Source organism: Equus caballus, chromosome 24, assembly GCF_041296265.1.
Source record: "Equus caballus isolate H_3958 breed thoroughbred chromosome 24, TB-T2T, whole genome shotgun sequence".
In the NCBI taxonomy this organism is placed as follows: Eukaryota; Metazoa; Chordata; class Mammalia; order Perissodactyla; family Equidae; genus Equus; species Equus caballus.
In genome coordinates, this window is record NC_091707.1 from 22,224,962 (window position 1) to 22,244,395 (window position 19,434).

A 19,434-nucleotide genomic window follows, 5' to 3' on the forward strand; every position below is an offset into this window, starting at 1 on the left:
GTGAATAAGAAGTAGCAGCGGTCATTCGGGCTGTGGCCCTCCCCCAGATGGGAAGCGTACCAGGCTCAAAGCTCCCTTCATACCTTACAGCTGAAATTTTATCATCAAATCTTCAACCCACCTTGGCTTGTTGTTACTCCTTCCAGAGAATTAGATTTTCCCTCCAGCTTTACTGAAGGATAATTGACAAATAAAATTATAAGATATTTAAAGTGTACAACATGATGATTTGATACACATATCCATAGTGAAAAGATTCCCACAATCGAGTTAATAAACACAAAGTTGTCAGGTTTTTAAAATTTAGGGCTAACAAACTGTTAGCTCTAAGATTTGTCCTAGGTGTTAAGCTGGTACTAGGTACCTGAGGGAGCAAGGCCCCTGAGATTTGTAGGGCCACTCCCTGTAGCCCCTTCAGCCTTGCAGAATGTCTGCCATTGCAGGAGTCAACATGACACTGCACTGCAGCCCTGTTCTGGTTCCAAAGATAGCAACTTTTCTTTTTAATTGATTCCCAGGGGTGCTTTCTTTTTTCCTGACCTGGCCTGACCCTATAGGGAACCAGGAAAGTGATGTATCTCCTACTTCAATGAGATTTCCTCTCTGAGGATAGCTTTGAGCAAAAGTTCTCTGCTGGGTTTGTGATCTTCCTGTCTTTAATTTGGCTCACTGGCTACCCAAATTTGTCCACGTTGTTACTCTCATTATCCTCCCCACCCACGAATAACAACTCCATTGAACAACAACTACAACAAAAAGCAATGGTGAAAAATGAAAATATACCTTGAGTGAGATATCAGAGACAATACAAGCCTTTGGGTGAATTTATACTACAGTGTAAATGACTGAAACATGCTTATCTTCTCCAGTCTCCTTTGTGAAAAGTACCTTTTCTTTTGTGTATTTTTCTTTTAAGGAAGTTTGCATATTGGCCTGAGGTTTTAATTAGCCTTTGGATCAAGATGAAGACTTTCTAACCGTATAAAGGAAGTATTTTAGACCACAGGGACAGTTGTGTGAAATTTTTGGCACCATGCCAATAGGCAGCCACAGCGCCAATAAAAACACTAGATTCTGGGCTGATTTTTGTGGATTAGTATTTCCCTCTTCGAAATCTATCAACTGCTCAAACCCACATACACAAACAGGAACACGCTGGGGAGGAGAGTCCCAGAAGGCAGAAGATCCTATAGTCCTCATCCCACATGCCTTGCCCCAGGTCACGCGCACACTCCTCCGTCTCTCCCCATTGCCAGGGTCCCGCTCAAGGCAAAGAGCATCCCAGCGGAAGTCTCGGTGTCTATCAGGCACAGACCAAGTCCCGTTGCTCCCTCAGCCGCTGAAAGTGCCGCTTCACTCGCGTGCCCAAACTTGACCCCCACAGGGGCAGGGGCATCCAGCTAGGGCCCACAATGAGCGCAGCTGCCCAGGGAGGCGTGGCCCCCATCACCTGCCCAGGCCAGCGGGAGCAGGCCCGGAAGTCCCCAGGTCCCCAGCCAGCTATCTGGGACCTAACTTAAGCGAGCACAGGAGTCCCCTGTTCTTTGTTCGCCGCCCCTCCTCGTTTCTGCTCTCAAACCTTGCTCCCAGCAGCCCCCGCCAGCGCACCCAACCTACAGGAAAGTTGCTCCGGAGCGGTGGAGGGGCGTCATCGCCTCCTAGCAACGCTCCTAGCAACCGGGTAACATCTGCTCCCTCTGGTCCAATGCGAGCCGAGAGCAGCTGCGCGCCCGCCTCGCGTTCCGAACCCGGAGCGAGAGGCGCTTCAGAGACTGGAGGGACGGATCTGCAGGAGCCAGGGCTGCCCGCCGAGCTGCAGTTGCCGCCGCTGCCGCTGCCGCTGCCGCTGCCGCGCCGCCACCGCCGTCGCCGTCGCTGTCAGTGCCCGTCTGAAGAGTGACACGCCGCAAAAGCAGGAGGGAGCATCGAACCCCGCGCCTTTACGAAACAGGTGCATGCGCTGATCTCTTGCCGAGGGAACCCAGCTCGCAAGGTACGTCTGGACTCCTCCCGCCAGGTGCCTTCCTCCGCGGCTCAGAAAAGACTCCGTTTCGTTGAGGGTGAGGGTAGGGACGTGTTCTGGGATCCCACCCCGCCCCCAGCCATTGAAAAGTGGCCAGCTGGTGGTCCCAAATCACTTGATTTGATTTTTTTTAAATCTTGAGATTGGTCGTTGAGCATTCCCCTGCCCGTCGTTGTTAGGTCTGTGTTGGGAAGTTTTCCGTCCTCCTTGTTTTCCCTCTGACTTCGCTGCTTATGTGCGCTAGGAGAGCTGGAAGCGGTGAGCACCCGTAGAAAGCCTGCGGTTAAGGCTAAAATGACATAGTGTAGTCTCGACTAATTGAATCAACACGTATGGAGAGCAACATTCTTTCGAGGTCCTGCTCTGGAAAGGGTCCATTTGGCAGGGTGCAGCCGTTCACTGTTACTCAATCTCCTGAAAAGTAACCATAGTAACTCACCTCTCTTTTGATGGGATCCTCCTCATTGGCTGCCTATCTTCCTTTGGAAAGCTCATCCCTCTAAATATAGAAGATGATGAGATCTGTAAGCATACATCCATGTAGAAAAGGTGCAGTTAAACATGGCCCTTTAAAGAAAAACTGTCTTCAAAGGAAAAGTACTGTTTGTCTATTTCAAATCTTGTGAGAAATCATGTGTATTCCAGAGAATGATTGAGTTAGTCTGTTTTGAGTTAACTGCTGGATTGTTACTTTAGAGAGACTATTTCCTGAAATTATACCAAATCTGGCATTTAAAAACAAATTAAGGATATCTGACCCTGATTTTTTTTTTAAATCAACCTACTGATAATCTCTCAAAAATAATCTCCTAGTAAATAACTGGTGAGATCAGTTATTCAGCTGTTTACAAATTTCTTAGGATAGTTAAGATTCCTCGTGTTTAAAACGAAATCTGGAGAACATCGAGTGAACTGTGTGTTCGCAGGCTTATCTGTTTATCTGGTCCAGCTCAGCCCCACCTCAAACATCTCACACAGTGTCCTCCCACCGCGTGCCTTCTCCTGCCCTGATCGTCAGTTCAAGTCGGGGCAGTCCTGACTCTTGCGCTGTTATTTGTATCTGTCTCCTTGTTTCAAAATCTCAGGTAACCATTCATGAGCCTGAGGCTGTGAGAAATGCTCGCTGTGCAAAAGGGAACTCTCACCAGATTTTCTGAAGCTGTCCTAGAAATACACTTTTCAGATTGATTCAGCATTACCAGGTAATCATTAGCTTAAGAGAAATTACAGTTTCGATATGTATCCCGAGAAATAAATGCTAATGTAGCATTACCATAACTTACAAGATCAATAGAAGGGCTTGTTTTATAGACGGTTGCTGGGGAGAAGTCAATAGAGGTTTTCTGTAGAAAGGACATTTGTGAGCTGGCACATTTCCCCTCCAGGACTCATGTGAATAAGGTGGGTCAAATTAGGCGGCCTGGCTCAGGGGCCGTGTCAAGCAGAAGCCCTAGGAGTAAATTGGTACATGTTTGAATGAAAGAAATGAAGAGAATTCCCCAAGTTGCAGATAGACATTGTGGTGACATTTTAAATTTAATTTACATTAAAGTCATGATGATAAAAACCCATGAGTGTTAAGCATTTTAAACTCAATTTTCAAGACGGAATACAGTCTTTCAATGAATGTTCAGCCCTCCAGCCTTGTGTAACTTTCACATGTACTGAGCTTTCCATGTGTGGTTCCTGTAGGTCACCAGCCTAGCAAATTAGAATCAAATTCATGAAAATTTACCATGCTGCATTTCTTCCCTTTCCTTACCTCCCTTTGTAAAACAGTTGAACAATTTTATTCAGAAACCTATCTGAAAATTTATTCTGGTATTATTGTATACTTTTTATGAATACTATGAAACTTTAAGAGTACTGGTCTCTATAGTCACTTATTGAAATATCTGTAGTTTAACAATTTTAAGCCCTAAAGATGACTGTTTGGACCGCTGAAAATGTTGGTTTCATTAGCCTCTAGCGCCGTCCACCCTTTTTCCTTCCTCCATCATAATTACTATATTTTATGGTGAGTAACAAGTCCAGGGAGACCAATAAGATTTACTGTCATCTCATGTATATAGAGTTCTAGTCATGCTATTAATCTGAGGAAAGTTTGAGTAAAGCGGCCACAAGTGTTGGTTAATGTATATGCATTAGTCTTGTGCATTAGTAATTTATACACATGCTGTCTCTTATGTAATATGCATAGAAGTTTAAAATTATTCGGTGCCCTTTAATTTATGTGAATGAGTCTGCCCTTTCATTGAGACTACTGTCACAATCAAAAAGGTCAAGAGAAAGCGGTTCTTTAATTTTAATTTTAATTCTATCATGAATGTATAATGTGAGAATATAGACTGTGCAATTTTGATGAACAGATCTGTTTAAAGTAATTCTGCAGAAAATGTTATGTGGTATTTAGCTTTACATAAATGAAAAATAAATCAAACGGTGTCATTATAAGCATTTAATCATAGAGATATTGGTGGATTAGAGTGTGGAAAAAATATTCCACCAATTTGTAACTAAGGATCTAGTCACTCTCGTCAATGTAAACACCAGCTCTGCTTGTACATATCGTGGGTTATAAAGAGGAGTATGCTTATTGCTAGGAAGCTTGGATAAGACTGAGATAAAGCAGGTTCAAACTGAAACCGAGTTCTAGTTTTAGTTTTTCCTAATATGCTCCATTAGGAAGTTTTTAGGTGCTTATGAACATTCCATGTTCAATTTTATGTCATATTACTTGGATGGGGTTTAGAAGATGCTTTGAAACACAGAAATGTTGAGAGGTTTGGTCAGGATGCTGAGTCCCTTGCTCCACCTCTGGGCTCTCCACTGAGGACTCCTGCTGGCTGGCTTTAGCTGTCAAAATACTGACATCGCAACAATGGCTCTAAGGCCGAGGCATAACCACTTCAGATTGCTCTGTTTGTCAAAGCAGTATGCTTCGGAAACCCAGAAAAAGCTAAAATAAAATAACAGTTTTAGAAGCAGAGGAGTAAATTGACCATAATCATTCAGCACGAAAACTGAGGAAGGAGTACAGCTCGAGGTTCCGGGAGGGGTCAATCCTTGTCACTACCCCTCCTCACTTAGTTTTAACAAGTTGTCTGTCTGAATAGTGTCAATATATTACTTAAACATTTCTGCTTTTTAGCCTAACACAATTATTTTTTTTTCATGATTAAATTTATACAAACAGGCTAACAACAGAGCCATCTAGTTTGCTACAGTAATTCTCAGTGGAGGTGGTAGGTGGATATTAATGAAAAGCACTAAGGGTTTACTAGTGTTTATGTTCAATACTGTAATATAGCTTTATATTTAGAAAATAAAAAACCTTTGTTGTTTTCATATTATAAATTATAGAAAGTAAAGTGCAACAAAGAGTCTTCTTGGCAGGTAGAGATACAAGTCTTCTAAATATCAGTGATGCTTAGAAGGGGAGGAGGGGCAGGTTTGAAGCTGGGAAATTCCCTCTGCAGTGGTATGTCAGAGGATGTGTTATTTTTGAAATGCTTATTAAAAGGAAGCATGGGTTAGAAACATCAAGGGAAGTTGGGAATATTGCAAAGAGAATCAGCACTCGAGAGCCTCGAGTCTCAATCCTGTCCCATCTGCTACTTGTTTTCCTGCTTTCTGGTTCAGTTGCTCCGTAGCTGATGTGGGGGATAAGACCACTGGTTAGCTGAAGGGGAGTGCGTGAGTAGAACACAGTGCAATTTAATGAAGCACCTATAACTCTTTAGAAGAAACATACCCTGTGAATGAGGAACAGTTCACCACTAGAGCAACTCCAGGTAGTGACACAAATCAGGCACCATGTGAGTGAGGGCAGAAAATCACCCAGCTCCAGAGCAAATTCTTGTATATGCCTAGTGAGTACAGTTAAGGATTAGTCCCATCTTATGTTTTTCTACAACCCTTGCGGGTTACTTGGCTAAACGTTTTTGGCAATCTATCCAAACCTGATGATAGTATCAAAGTGGAAGGCAATGAGGGTGATATAGCTCAGGTACTTTTCAGAAGACCACTGCCATGCACACATTAGGGATTAAAGAACCCTCGTCTCTGAGCAACGTACCTGGGCATCTAAGGAAGTTATAGCGTCTCCCTAGACATTATTGGTAAGATATTCCTTGGAACCTATATCCAGCATTGTGATTTCTTTGCTGATTTTCCTTCTCATTCATTCCCACTTTCCAAGGTGAAAGGTGGAGTGGAAGGGAACACCATCCTTCAAAACAAGGAATGCACTTCTGAGGGGCAGTAAATCACAAAGTTTACCCAGAAAACCTACTGCCCTTGGTCTCAATTATTAATAGAACCAGACAGCATCTAAGGTAATTGATGATTGCATGGCTGGTCATATCCCATTTAATGATGTTCTCTTTGTTCAGAGCCATCACCAGTGGGACAAGATAGGTTTATTTAATATTCCATGCCTGTGCTTGGGGCTATCTCAAGGAACATGGAATCCAGTGCCCGACAATGCTGCTGGTCTCTTGAGAAACCTTTCTATCTCACTGGCTGTCAGTATCCCTCGAAGTTCCTAAGAAGGTTTTCCAGGAGCTGCAATTTGTTGGTAATTCTAAACTGCCAGGAGAGTCCATCTTGTGCTTGGGATGGACGACAGATCTGAAGAAACACATTGCTCCATTGACTCAGACCAACACTGGCGCTGAGTTCTGCTCCCATAGAGCATATTATGCAGAAAGGCGCTAGGCAAGGGGTTAGGAGGGAGAGGAATGACGGAATATTGCTAAACATCACCAAAGCTAAAGGTCCACACAAGGAGGAACATTACAGCCTTGAATGTTGCACTGTCTGCCTTCTTAATACACTCATGAATGTTTCTTGCAACCTGTGCTTAACATTAAAGAGAGGACAAATGTCCTACATACATCATGGTACTGCTTAATAGGATTATATGTATGATTTCAAAAATGAGGTCACTGTAATAATAGTATCTAGCATATGTTGAGCACAAAATACTTGGATGTGTGACAGGCACTGAGTAAGTGCTTTTTAAACATCATCTCCTTTTATTTGCATACAAATCAATGACTTTGATATCGTTCTCCCATTTAATTGATGAGGAAACTCAGGCTTTTTGAGGTTAAATACTTTGCCCAAAGTCACTAAATAAATAAATTGTAGAGCTGGGCCTTGAACCAGTGCTGTGGGGCAGCGCTGGAAAGTCATACTGAAGTATTTTAAGTCATGTAGCAAGATTGCAGAATGAGGCTAACCGTGACAGAGGGGACAGCTCTTTCTACACAGAAGTGGCCATGGCCCTTCAAGAAGGATGTCTGGTTGCTTTGCCACCAGCAAAGCGTTATTTAGATAGGAAGGGACACATACTTTTTAAGTTCTCATGCCAGGCTAACCCCACACAAAGGGAAATCAGCGAGAGACTGGAAGCCGAGGCCCGTGATTTGTCTACAACCCAAGTCAGTTGTTGATTTGAGACTAGAATCCGCCTTATTCTCCCCATTGATCAAACTCTGCTTCTGTCTGTGGCTACAGATGCACACATCTTATAGGATGGTCTCAGCTCTGTTTTTGCAGTATATTGATTAAAGTGTTGTGGGGAAGCAAATGAAAACCTTGCTAAGATTAAAATACGTTTAACTCATGACTTCTTAACCATCTCTTAAGCTATTCATGGTCTGGGACAAAGAATGAATTACTGCAACAGGGGTTGTTCTCTTATTATTTTCTGTCCTCTCAAAGTGTTTGTAAATTAATTTGTTGATGATCTTTCCTTAATGTACTGCCCCTGGGTCATGTGCCAAATGAAATCACTTGTACAATAATAGGATTTCAGTTGTCTACAGGCAGAAGCAGAACAGTGAGGAAGAGCGTTTGAGCAATCATTTGTAATTACATTTACAACATTTATTTAAAGAAATATGTATAAATTGTACTGCCAGAACTCTAACGACAGGCTGGTCATTCTGTGCTGTGACTTTTAATTTGTTGCTTGTTGAAGTTTTACACTGTGAAATACATTGAGCCTGCCACAGATATTTTATGTGCCCAGAGGTTACAGCATTAAAAACAATTTGAATATTCAAGCCAGCATTAGCCATTTTACCTTCAGAGATAAATTTAGGCTCAGTCTAATTCAGTTTTATAATTTATATGCTGCTCTCAGAGTTCAGGACACGGAATACAAAGACATAAAGTCATTTTACTTTTTCTGGTCTGTTTCATCAGCTTTACTGGAATAACAGGCTGGGTTGAGCTTAGCTTTTTAGTCATGGGAAAATGATATAAACAGATTTATGCATGTTTACTGGATCATAACAGGCAAACTTCTTTGGATAGTCAGGGTAATTTTAATTTCCAAAATGACTATCTGATGTTTCAAAAACAATTTACGTTTCCTTCACCCAAAATGTGTAAGTGGCACTAAACCCAGAAATATTTTGAGCTGTTATAGTACCTGTACTATATTTTCAATCAACCATTCGAAACATTCTTTTGCGGTCTTTTAACTCTCTAATCCCAATCTGGTACCTCTGGGAGGCAGGTTGGTGGCAAGGGTCTTAGGGAGTGAGCTAGGAGGCCAGGCTGGGATTTGCTTCTGTGGGGTAGATCTGGGCCTTTGGTGCTAATAAGGGCTGGGATTTGGTTGAGTGCTTACTGTCTGGTAGGCACAGTGCCAGTCTCAATGATCCCATGAGCCAGTATTATTTCTATCCCCACTTTACAAATGAGATTTGTAGAGTTTATGTAATTTTCTCAAGGTCACGTGACTAAGAAGTGGCACCCACTTCCATCTGACTTTGAAACCCGAACTCTTAGCCGCCCTCCAGATTGTAAACCATTGACCTCCTCTGAGCTGCAGTTTCCTTGTCTGTAAGCTTCGGAGGCTGAACCAAGCGATCAATAAATAGGTCCCAGTTCTGAATTTTTTCAGTTCTAATCCAGCCAAGAAAACAGATGTAGGAACTTATGTTTGCTATATATTTTAGCCTCAAAGTGGCTAAAAGCATCCTCCAAAATTTGATGCTGAAAACATTGCAAATAGCTAAACAGGCTGCAAGGAGGTAATTGCCAAACCAATACCAGCTGTGAAAGCTTTTCAGCATCTCAACAAGCCATGGGGGTGTTTTTTAAGAGCAATAAACTAAGTGGCTAAGTGTGTTGCCCACAGAGCTGAGACACAAATCAAGACCCCTGAGAATTTACTGTATTTTCAGGGTCTGATAAGATCTATATTTTAGGCTAACTGCTTGAATATAGCCAAATAGAATCTTTACAAACCATGGAGACATTTAGTATAATTTTTTGGTCCTGATCTGTTAAATAAAAATATCTTCTCCTGCTCATCACTTGGCTTATTTGACATTTGGTTCTCCAAGCTGCCACCTGCCCCCTCATGTATCATTCATTAAAAGGTTTTTAATTGGTCATAAATGCTGTAGACATCACATTACCTTGGAAAATAAAATGAGCAGACACTTAAAAAAGATACATATATGTGAAAACAGTGTTTTCTTATGGTAAAGTCACTTTTCTCATTTCCAAGTCTGCTCACCGTTTGTTACACTGTAGTAATTCACTGGGCCTTATTAAAAAAAAAATCAGTGACCTGTCCAGCTTTAATGCTAATAACAGCCATTGATACTTCTTAATTGAACCCAGGAATTTACGTTGAAAAGTGACCTCATTCTTTCTACACTAGTTAAAAATGCCGGCTGCCTTTGTGCCTGATGCTAAAGCGTCTAAGCCAGTGTAGCCAATGTAGCAATGGCAATAATAACAATAACACAAATCAATCAAGCCAATTGCTTGGCATTCTGAGGAGAAGTCAATCAGTTGATTGGCTGAATGTACTGTTTTTCAACTGGCTGTTTTAGTTCTGCTTCCACAGCTGCCTAATGCTGTAACATGGGGGCTCTCAAGATGTGGTCCCCAGGCCTGCAGCATCAGCACCCCCGGGAAATGTGTTAGAACTGTAAATTCTCTGCTCCTGGCCCAGACCTACTGAACTGAAACTCTGGGGATGGGACCCAGCAAGTTGTGTTTTGAGGAGCTCTCTGGATGGTTCTGATGCTCGCTACCATTTGAGAACCACTGTGACATCAACAAGTTAAACAGCTTAGAAAGAATTCAGTCACAATAATTGTGATCACAGGATAAGCCAAAACTTCACCTAATTATTTGATTAAATCCTTTAAAAATACACCTAAGAAAATGCAGTTTACAAAAAACAGGCCCTGAGAACAGGAGGTTCAGGGATGTTTCCTTTGTTTTCAATATGGTCAATTTTGTTCTTTTTTCCTAACCTTTGAGACCTGTGAAAACTCCATATAAGCTGAGTTTTGCTTATTGAATTCAGAGATTGTATACTTATAGTAGCTACTATTATCGTTGCTTCAATTGTGAATGATTGTTACACATTTGTTTCTTTTTAGGTCAGGCACGCCAGTGGTTTAAAATTCTTATTTCCCTTACAAAACATGCCAACTCTAATTTAAGGCTCTCTTGGGTTTATAACCCACAGTGGTACCAGTGAAAATTTGGAATGCTTTAGGTGTGATTTTTGTAGCTTCTCCTACTGGTTTAGGAAAACCGTCCAGCTACAAAAAGCCACAGGAAGTGTTATTCAGATGTCACAGATTTGGAGGAAAAACCAGAAGAGGAAGATTCTTGAGGAGCACACTCTTAATATTTAAGATTTTAAAAATTTAAGACATTGGAGGAAAAACATCAAGTGTCTTAACCATGAATGTATTTAACCAACACTTTAATAGACTGCTCCTTTTGTGAATCAGATGGTTTCAACCAGCTAGAAATATTTGAAGGTGTGGATTAAAGGTGAAATAGAAGATGTTTAAATGAGAACTTTCGTTCTGGTCTGGCCCCTGAGGTTGAGCGAGTCCTGAACAGGACTGAATTTGTACTCTGAATTCATTCAACACCTTCGCTAGGAAGCTGCTTGTCTTTTTCTTTTAAGGTTGAACTTGCCTCTTTTCTGTGACATGAGCACCACCTAGAGGACACAGTCGGAAGTCCCCTTAAACGAAACCGTTTCTTTTCTGAAAATCAGCTTTCAGAAAACTGTCCTTTCTTAAACGTCAGAATCCTCCATAACGATAGTATTTTAAAGGAGAGAATAAAGACTTCCACTTTCAGATATTGTACTGAGGTCAAGTTTTCTAGTCAGAATGTTATTTAAGCCTTTCATTTACTTATGATTAACCTCTGTTAAGCCATGTGTTATGAGGATGGTTATACTGCGAGCGTATCATAGAGCTTGTCTATAAGCACGCACAATTATTTCTTTAAAGTGTAATTGGGTCAAGAACCATTTTATACCAATTTGATTAACCCAGAGAGATTAAATTTCCTCTGTAAATTAGGGAGTGTAACTAAAAATATGATGAAAAATAGCATCTCTTTCCATTACCTTTTATGAATTAACTACAAATTTGGATATGTTTTGACCTTAAATGGGGTGAAATTAAACAGAAGATTGGTAAGTATTTTATTTCTGAGGGGCTGCATAAGAAAATAAATAGAATTCTCCAATCTAGAACAGCTATTTGGGTCTGAATAGTGGCATTGGCCTGCAAACAAGCTTTTCAGGCATAGGACAGCTGCCACTGACTGCTTCGCCATGCTGCTAGTGAATGAAGAGAGAATATGAATTTCTGGGGTCACCAGTTTCTTTTTACAAGTAGAATTTATATTATAAAATACTATTTGCACAATAAAATCTGACTTTTCTCCAATTATTTTATTTTGTTTAGCTTATCCAACAAAAGTATTAACATATACATTAACAACGTCGAAAGTAGCCTACTTTAAGAGAAAATATGCAGAAGAAGAAGATTTACATCAAGATTACCATGGGTATTTTCCAAAAGTAAGGATTCATTTGTTATTATTTTTTCATTTTTATGAGTCTTGTCAATAGCAAAAAGCTCTGGTTTCCGTTTTTCCAAAACATAGATTTAATGATGTTTTTGCTTTCCAGCACCTGATATTGCCTGAGGACAGGACTTGCATTCTCAAACTTTCTCTGGAGAAGCTCAGGTTTCTTGAAGACCCAGAAACCTACTTAAGAAGGTCTGTGTTAATTAACAATTTGCTGCGGAAGATCCATCTAGAGACGGAGAAAGAGAGCTATGAATACTTTAAGGAAGCTCCCTGTTATAAGACTGCTTATTCTGATACAAGAAAACGGCTGAAGGTTATGGTACAGGAATGCTGCTCTCAGTCTCTCTATTACGAAGAGCTGCATTCATATCGTATTGTGCCTTATGCTTCGGAGAATGCCATTTACGGAATGGGCTACACTCGCAGCCATTTGGAGCAAAATTCTCAGTTGCTTATTTATAAAATGAATTAAAGTAACTGTTAAGTCCATTGATACTTTGTTTCTAAATGCCTGAACTGTTCATAGTGAAGATGTTAAAATAAGGCACTAATTCCCAGTGTGCTTGAGATCAAAGATGAGATGCATGCGGAACTGACTGGAGAGAGCCCTGGTTGTTACTCAGCAGTCCTTGTATCAGCAAGTCAAACTGAAAATATGTCCACACAGTATAAGGCAGCGAATAAGTACTTTAGAAGCAAAACCTTTTTTTTTTTTTTTTAAGATAAGCTATGTAGGAAGGGACCAATAGCAAGTTCTTATACAGATCTAAACATTTCAAGCCCCTTATTCTCAGATTCTGCCACTCTTAGTAGAAAGTAACAGATTAAGCTCAAAATGTCATGTCCCTGAAGGTTGAGGGTGGAACGAATTTAATTTTCTGTAAATGACGAGAAGGGAAGGTTCTTGCTGAAATGCTTTGGCTTGTCAAGCACTGTGCCAAATAATTGTTTGATGCCGTTCTCCTTTTACTGTTAGCAACAGTTCAAGATGGGGCAAAGCTATTGCAGCGGAGCTGCTGAATGTAACAACCAGATAACTCCAAACTGATCCATTTTACTTTTTTTTTTTTTTTTTTGGCTTGATAGACTTTTCTCTTTACAAGTGAAATTTAATAGAATAGCCTCATGGCTGGGCTTATCTCTTAAGTTCTAGGGGTCGGTTACAATTTGTGGTGGGCCTTTAGTTAAGAGTTTGAACTTTATTTATGATGTCATTGTTATAGGCTGTGAAGCTCAGGAAAAGGGTAGGCAGGCAAAATTTGTTTTTAATAGGTTGATAGTTAAAAAAAATCTTATCTGCAGAAATTGATGAGAACAACAGAAATTCTACGTGATGTTATTTCTTCATCAAAGAGTGCATTTAAGGCTGCCTGGATGAAACTTTGCACTGATTTTTGTATAATAGTCGACCATTCACTATTTGACAAAATGTTTCAGAATGCCTTTGGTGGTGAAGCTTAGATAAGTCCATATATTTTGCAATTTGAAAGATGATGATTTAACAAGTTGGATAGATTCCTGGAATTGTTTGAAGTGCTTTGTGATGTCCTTTGAGGTTTGAATGAGATGTCTGATTTCGATGTGCAGAGTGATGTCCGATGGAGCGTATCATTTAAAGAGTTGTCATTAACTGATGAAACAGATTGGGAAAACTAGGTGCCAAAGAAAATACCAAAGACCCAAAGATAAGTGTTAGAGAGACCATGGTAATGAAGAGAAGAATCTAAAATAAGGATTGCGCAGGACACAGAAGAACATTGTTAAAGGGTTTTGGAACCATTTGCTTACTAATGTGCTTTCAGAGCGCTTTGTGCATAGTAGTGATAATCACGGACACTGCTTTAAATGAAGATGTCATAGGCCTTCAGTGATCATATGTTTTCACAAATTTGAATGTGGTGACTTGTCAATGTTGTATCTTCCCTAGTCGAACACCATCTTGTAACCAAGAAGCCTTTTTCTCTTCAAGCGAGTTCTGTTTTTTGTTTTGATTCACTACTTGCTCTCTCTGATGAAGCATTGGGGTGATTACATGGATGCTTCTGGTATAAAGGATATTGGTGCCCGAATTAGCAGGTGTTGTTGGAGGCCGCATAGATATATAACTGATCAAAGTAGCAGGTTTATATTGAATCGCTCAATTAGAATTAGGAAAAAACGCTTTACGGCCAACTGAAAAATTATAATTGAGGCTAGTTTTTAAAAGCAATTTAGTATGAATTGTGGGATATATTTTAAATACAAATATGAATACCGAAAAATTAATTTAAGGGCAAAATTTGGCACCAAAGTTCAAAACTTTGTTTCACTATTTATAAAATACCTTATTTCTCAGAACGCTTTTTTAAAAATATAGATTTCTTAAACAATGGGGTTGCTAATTGAATAAGCTCCAGATCTGATAAGATAATTATACTATCATATAATTTAAAAAACAGAATGATCTCTCTAATAGTTTTACATTTTTTTCTGAAAGGAACATCTGGTTTGGTTTAGGATAGTGTCTATAAGAAAAGCACACCAGTGCCAGTTGTCATGACTTACAAAAATGCCACATATTGAAATTATTTGAGGATAGAAATGCACATACTTTGGAATAGAAAAAAGAGGGAGAGAAAAAAATTACCAGGAAAGTGTAAAATTGTAATATTTCTTGTACGTCAGAAATCTTAAAGCAAGAACTCTTGGGCAATGAACCAGTGACAGATGTAAAGTCTGTTTTATTTGGTGACGTGGTTAATTGAGCTCTCTGATCTATACATTCATATGTAGAGAAGCAACTGTCTTAGAAACCAGCGGTACTTTTGAATATGCTTTTTTAAAAAAAATATGTGTTGATTTCAAAACAAATTATTTAAAAAATATCTTTTAGAGCATTTAATTTCTTTACCAATAAACAATTCATAGATAAGTAGTTGACTAATGTTATTTTGACTTTTTAAAAAATAATAATGTCTATTTAAGCTACGTAAATGTTTCTGAGTTAAGCGATAAGATTGCTGTCATTTTACCATGGCAAATTCATATACTGGGACACCCTGTATAGACCTGCTCTGCTGACACCATCCCACATGCTCTATTATGGGACAGGCAAAGGGAGGAGACCAGTTATAAGTGTTTTGAAACTGGGCATCTTTTGTCTGGTGAAAGAAGCATCCTTGGAGTAAGAAGGATAGGATGGGAAATCTGAGTGCTTTTGGGAATGTTGATCACTCTTGCGGGTGCTCAAACAGCCCAAGGCCTGGTAACGAAGAAGAAAATAAAATAGAAGAGGAATAATAAAGAGATGAGGAAGGAAAAAAAGCAGGCAGAGCAGTAAGGAACAGGACTAGTAAGAGAAAGAGAAAGCTGTTTCACTTGGGGGGTTGATTGCTTGGGATACTCAATTTTGATTTTCTTTGTCTGCTGTGCACCCAACACCCTGATATCCACAATGTGTTGATGTTTTCTTTCATTCACCAATGATGCATATGACTAGATTTCATTCAGCATATGTATTATTTGAGATGTGGTATGACTGTGAAATATCCCTGAAATTAAGCTCTCTTGATAAATGAGAAAGGAAAAGTAGAAATTAAGTTGGAGGAAAGACTAAATGGTGAGCCTGTGTTTACATGGATAAGCTCAAATATGTGATCAGATTTCAGCGCCCATTCCGAGATTTAATAAACACAATGCTAGGGCACTTGGAAGTAAGTGTGATTCTCCACCGTTTATTGAGCAACTACTATGAGCCAAGCACCGTGCTGCCGTAGGAGGCACAGAGGTGAATGATGCCCAGTCCCCCTTTGCTCAAGCAGTTCACTGATGAGGGAGGAGCCCAGAGATATTTGGTTTTGTTTTAAAAGGTAACAGCTCTTTATTGGGGGCAGAGCCAGCATTTCTCTTTTCCAAACTATGGGCTGGTTATCAAACGTGTGTCTCCAAAGGCGTTTGCAACTAAAAAGATGCACAGGGAGAAAGGAAGGTCTGTGGACCCAGATCTTAGAGTGGAAGGAGTGTGCATTCTGCTTTGCAGCCTATTTATACTTGGAAGCTTAATAGAAAGCCACTGTTGCAGAGGGGAAGTGTGGCTGGCCTTAGCTCATCCCTGGGGCACAAGAGGTTGTAGGGGAGGTAGGGAGACAAGCGCAAGTACAGAACACTTCCTTCTCTCCGAACTCTCTAGCTTTCAGGTCCTTTTACAGGGGAAATCAGGTTAACATTAATGTCAAGGAGAAGCTTGAAGGAGAAACAGAATCGGGAAATCGCAGCCTGAGATTTGTATATAGTGTGTTCAAGGTTAGAAGGGCAGCTTTCTGTAATTTGCCTTGTGCTGGTGAATTGCTTAAATAAACCTTGGGATTTCTTAACACCAGCTACTGGAGCCGTCCTCCTTCTGTCCCACTGGCTTCCTCTCTGAACCACATCCCAATCCCCAGTCTTTGCAGTCCACTGTAAGAGGAGGTTATGGTTCTCATTCTTTATTCTCTCTGCTTTCCCCCACCATTGATACTTATTTGCTCAAAAATGCTGGGAAGAAAGCAACAAATTGCAGTACTGGTGGAACTCCTCTGGGAAAGAGTTTCCAGATTGTATCAAACTAGAATGCATCACAGTTTCTTGATATGATTCTTTTTAAAACTACTGTACTTAGACATCAAATAATTGTCTACTAAGGTAATCTTCATACTTCTAGATTTCAATGTAATAGTTATCCGTTGTGTATGTTTTGCTGAAGAAAATACCTTAGGTTGGAAACAATGGAAGATTGTGTGTAATTAATTCAAGTAGTTCATGAATATTTATGTAATATATGACATTTTAACTTACATTTTCCCATTCTCAAACTTCCTTACTATACATCAGAAATGTGACATATTTCAGGTTTTTTGTTTCTTTATGAAGTGGACCATGTCTAAAAGTTGTTACATTTAAGGTTGGAACATTTTGGACACAATTTTTGCATTAAAATCATTCTGTCTGTCCCCAAGGATTACTCTCTAGTTGGGGGGATAAAGAACCTCCCTCTACATTAGCACTTCTCAAATCTTCTAGTGCATATAAATCCCTGGAGATCTTGTTAAAATACAGATTCCTTTCAGTAGGTCTGTGCTGGAGCCCTCGGTCTGCATTTCTCAAGTCTCCTAGGTGATGTGGGCGCTGCTGGTCCGCTGACCACACTTTGAGTAGTGAGGCTCTATATCCCTTTGACAATGAAAATATAGACTCAAGCCTATAGTCGTACTACTTTCAAAGAATGAGTGTTCATGTCTGTTTTCCATAGGAATTTTGCTCTTTAAAGAAACAAAAGGCAAAAAGTAAATATCATAAACTAGTTTTCCAAATTGGCCACAAATATTACAGTATTTTGTATAATAAAATACATAGAAAATGATTTCTCTTATAAATTTTACCTACATCAAGTGAACAAAAGGAACATGGATGTAGTCATGTACCATTCTTATCAGTCAGAAAGTGACAAATGGTAAACTTCTCTTTTTGATTTTTTCCCCTTGATTATACCCAGATGGGGGAGCTGTGCTTGGTATCATTAGAGCAAAGACAAAATTTTGTTCCCACTTAACAAGAATTTGGCAATTTCTTGTTTGGCTGAGGTTGAGAAAATCTTATAAAAACATTCCATGTTAAATTCAGACTTATGGATGGCTGCATGGACTGAAGAATTTGGTAAACCTGAGCTGAAAAATGGCACTTGGATCTTCAACTTCTTGTTTTGAACTCTTTCTTGAGCTCCATTCCATGAGAGATCCTCCCCTGGATGTGGACTTCCTGTTTCTCTTTAGTTGTCAGCGTCTGAGTAAGGGGTGGAGGACCGCTGTAAGTGAGAGAGTCACGTGCATTGTTTAACTTGAGCATGCCAAGTGATTTTTGTCAGGCTCTTCTGTGGTCATAAATTGTTGGTGTAGCTATTGTGAAATATAGTGTCATAAATTTGTTATAACTCATTAATGAAGGGAGAACAGCAGAAATTTAATTCTGTGGGAATGCACCCAAATACCAAGCAGATGGTGTTCTACAACATTTATTTGGGAAAATGTGTATCTGTTACATAATCTAAAATATGTCTTTTTCACATTTAAAAATATTTGGGTCATGATTTAGAGTTTTTATTGGATTGTTTTTTAAACTGAGAGGAAGAAAAAAGGTAACTGTATTTTAAAACATATTTGACATGTTATTAATAAAATTTTATTTCTGGTGAAATATAGGTGCCTTTATTAAGTAGGGGAGGGGGTGTCATGAATGCTTGACAGTCACCTTATGTCCTTCAATTCCAGAGGTCTCATTTTAAAGGCATGTGGTTATATTTCTTTCAGCAATTTGTTTTCAACACAAAGTTTGCTTAAGAATTTGGAGGACATTCCCAATCTCCTGGCAAATTTTCTTCACTAAGATTGACCTGAAATGGTTTTTAGGCAGCATGAGTCATGAGAACACATGACAGAACTGACTGTGTTTAGGCGTTACTCAAACATCCTAAGGACAAATGTCAGAGTGAAAGATAATTTCTCCACCTATAGAAGAGCAGCAGATGTACCCATCGGTTCTCCACGGATGTGCTGGGTGAGGAGCAGGTGGAACACATCAGGAAGGCAGATTCCTTCTCTTTTTAGTAGAACTGATGTTTATGATCAATTTTGCAAACCAGTGATTGTGGGGTCCCCTAAAATCCATTGACTGATGTGGGACATCAATGCCCAAATGTAAGGTCTTTCCAAGCAAACAACATTTTTCTGTGTACATCCATTAAGACAGAGGTTCGATTAAGTGCACAGTTATTTGAGTAACCCAGGAACAACTAACCCATACAAATTACAGAGACTTTCAAGTATGTGTTAGTAGAAACTTAAACACAAATAGATGAACACATCTAAGATGGTAATATAAAGAGTCAATTGGTCTCTTCTAGAAGTCAAAAAACAACTTTATATATTATGTAAGTGTCTCGTATAGTGCCCCATATGTATTTGGTCATAATAAATTGTGTTGTTCAAGTGACTCATTTTTTCTTTTATAAATAAATGAATTTTTTCCATTTGTGCTCTATTTTTTGAGTCCAAAAGTAAGTGGTTATGCTTTTCTTTCCCATTTAAAGGTCTATGGAAACCCACCGCCCACGCGCCAACAGAAACCATATGTTACAGGTAGATGGACTTTAAAAAAAAATCTGTTATTATTAAGAAGTAACACAAAGGGTGAGTACCTCAGGGTGCTTCTCTCAGTAAACCTGGAACCTGTATAAGAATTTCAAGCCACATTGAGAAGCGTAGATATAGTAGAGTTGTTGAGTCGATAGTAGTAAAGAAAACAAAGTTTTAATCTGAAAACAAAGATCTACCACAAGAAAGGGAGTTGATCATCTCTTTTTCCTGTTCCTGTTCCCCTGACACTACTTCCCTCACGTTCCTGTGCCATCCCTGGCCCAAGCCCTGTCTTTGTGACCTGCCTGCTATCACTGAAGTTAATGAACAGTCATGGCAAGCTCTACCAGGACAGATCTTCATAAAGCTAGGTTA

At 39.7% G+C, this 19,434-nt stretch overlaps 1 long non-coding RNA gene across 1 annotated transcript; it reads left to right on the forward strand.

The window, feature by feature from the left end:
• The first annotated feature begins 1,539 nt into the window (after window positions 1-1,539).
• Window positions 1,540-18,953, forward strand: LOC102150253 (uncharacterized). Its single transcript, XR_289408.4, has 4 exons — window positions 1,540-1,993; window positions 3,109-3,225; window positions 11,785-11,900; window positions 12,012-18,953. It is a non-coding gene; the product is annotated as an uncharacterized lncRNA (long non-coding RNA).
• The last annotated feature ends 481 nt before the right edge of the window (window positions 18,954-19,434 follow it).